Raw genomic sequence first — 1,387 nt, forward strand, 5'->3', positions numbered from 1 at the left:
GCTAAAGCCCCAGCAGCAGCAGGGCAGGACCTCAGGCCCCACCCCAGACCTGGTGAATCAGAGTCTGCGTTTTAGCAGCCCTCCAGGTGGAGGGCGTGCGCATTACCGTGGCTGGGCTACTTTGGGGTCACTGGCAGAACTTTGCCTTTGCCAAATCCACAGCCCTGACTCTCTCCATTAGAGCCTAAGAGAGGAGTCTCACAAACTGTGCTGATGACCTAGTTGGTGAAATTAGCCCTCCCCAAAATGTCCCTCCTACCGCCCACTCCCAGAGGCATAGCTGGGGTGGAGGGCAGCAATTGGCCCATCACCACGTTCTTCAAACGGGACACCTTTTCCGCAGTTGCGAACCTAATGTGCTAAAAGGGTTGCTGAGACTGAAGAAAAGGTGAAGGAAGCTGTGAGAAAGCTTGGCTGACACGCCAGCTCCCAGAGCACAGTGAGACTCCAAGATTCCTCTAATGGAGAAAGCCTGCCTGTTGATACGTTCCCTCCCTCGAGGCTGGGGGCACCCAACCGCCACCCCAAGCAGTGGCTGCTGCAGAAACTAGCCATTTCCTGGTGTCGCTGCTCCAAAACCACGCCATTTGTAGCCTGCGTTTGGGTGGCTAGGGGCAACTCCCCCCACTTCAGACCTGTTCCAATGCTCCCTAAGCCAGAGTCCAGAGTCCAAATCCTCCTGGGCCCTGAGAGAGGGAGAAGTCTCTTCTCCCTGGCACCAAAGCCCAGCTCAGATCCTGTCCCAGCATGAACCCCCCTTCCAGGCTGACTTGAGATCGGGTGCATTTCTTCCCTTTTGGTAGTTCCCATGCTTCCTTGGCCTCAAAAAACCATAACAAAATAGTCTCATACTGGCAAATTTGGAATGGCAAAGTAGCTCACCAGGGGGCTGGGTGACGATAAGCCTTCTGACACAACCTTGTGGAAGTTACATTTGAAAGAGTCCATTCTCAGCAAAGCAGACCGGGAGACCTCTAACTGGGCATGTTCAGGGTGGCTTTGTGGCAAATTCCAGGAAACACTATGCACAGAATACCCCGAGAATGGGGCTCCCTGGCCTCAGTGAACGTGTCATGCTAAGTCTAACCACTTCTCTGGGGGCCTCAAGCCAGAGATGACAATATTATGACATGAGTGAGGGCCTACTAAATCTCAAGAAAATCCCAACTGTGGGGCTCCCCAAGCCTCTTATACCTTCAACCATGTTGCCATGAAACTCCAGCTAAAACTACATTGCTGTTGGAGAAACTTCTTTGCACAGTTCAAGATGTGGGTACAATTTCTTAAAATGTCACCAGCATCCTCTTGCTATGAGTTATGCACTAACTTTTACATAACTTGCAATAGCTATTATTAATAGTTGTTACAGAGCTACTCCAAGTTCTGT

The sequence above is a fragment of the Propithecus coquereli genome, unplaced genomic scaffold, assembly GCF_000956105.1.
Source record: "Propithecus coquereli isolate 6110/MARCELLA unplaced genomic scaffold, Pcoq_1.0 Scaffold165, whole genome shotgun sequence".
In the NCBI taxonomy this organism is placed as follows: Eukaryota; Metazoa; Chordata; class Mammalia; order Primates; family Indriidae; genus Propithecus; species Propithecus coquereli.